The sequence below is a fragment of the Lepidothrix coronata genome, unplaced genomic scaffold (assembly GCF_001604755.1).
Source record: "Lepidothrix coronata isolate B3197 unplaced genomic scaffold, Lepidothrix_coronata-1.0 Scaffold1509, whole genome shotgun sequence".
NCBI classification, from domain to species: Eukaryota; Metazoa; Chordata; class Aves; order Passeriformes; family Pipridae; genus Lepidothrix; species Lepidothrix coronata.
In genome coordinates this window covers 1-1210 of record NW_016691689.1, presented here as the reverse complement: position 1 = coordinate 1210, position 1210 = coordinate 1, and positions in this window count along the sequence as shown.

The following is a 1210-nucleotide window of genomic DNA, read 5'->3' as shown; positions in this document are numbered from 1 at the left end:
CTGAATTCCCACAAAAATTAGCACAAAATTCCCACAAAATTTCCCCCCGAAATAAAGAAAAAATTCCCACAGAATTCCCATAAAATTCTCACGGGAATTCCCACAAAATTCCAACAAAATTCCCACAAAATTCCCACAAAAATTCCAACAAAATTTCCGTCAGAAATTCCAATAAAATTCCCACAAAAATTCCCATAAAATTCCAAAAAATTCCCACAAAAATTCCCACAAAAATCCCACAAAATTCCCCAAAAATTCCCCAAAACTTCCCACAAAATTCTCACAGAAATTCCCATGAAATTCCCACAAAATTCTCACAAAAATTCCCACAGAAATTCCCACAAAATTCCCACACAAGCTCCCACAAAAGTCCCACAAAATTCCCTCAAAATTCAAAAAAAAATCCCACAAAATTCCAACAAAATTCCCACAAAATTCCCATAAAATTCCCACAGAAATTCCACAAAATTCTCACAGAAATTCCCATGAAATTCCAACAAAATTCCCATAAAATTTCCCACAGAAATTAAAAAAAAAATCCCATAAAATTCCCAGAAAATTCCCACAAAATTCTCACAGAAATTCCCATGAAATTCCCACAAAACTTCCAGAAAATTCCCACAAAATTCCTAAAAAATTCCCACAAAATTCTCACAGAAATTCCAAAAAATTCCCACAGAAATTCCCATAAAACTCCCATAGAAATTCCCACAAAAATCCCACAAAATTCCCACAGAAATTCCCACCAAAATCCCACAAAATTCCCATAGAAATTCCCACAGAAATTCCCACAAAGTTCCCACAAAATTCCCATAAAATTCCCATAAAATTCCCACAAATTTACCACAAATTTCCCACAAAATTCCCACAGAAATTCCCATGAAATTCAAAAAAATTCCCACAGAAATTCCCACAAAAGTCCCACAAAATTCCCACAAAAATCCCACAAATTTCCCACAAAAATCCCACAAAATTGCAACAAAATTCCCACAGAAATTCCCATTAAATTCCCACAAAATTCCCATGAAATTCCCACAGAATTTCCACAGATTTCCAACAAAATTACCACAAAATTCCCATGAAATTCTCACAAAATTCCCACAAAAGTCCCACAAAATTCCCACAAAAGTCCCACAAAATTCCCACAAAAGTCCCACAAAATTCCCACAAAAATTCCACAAAATTCTCCCAGAAATTCCCACAAAATTCC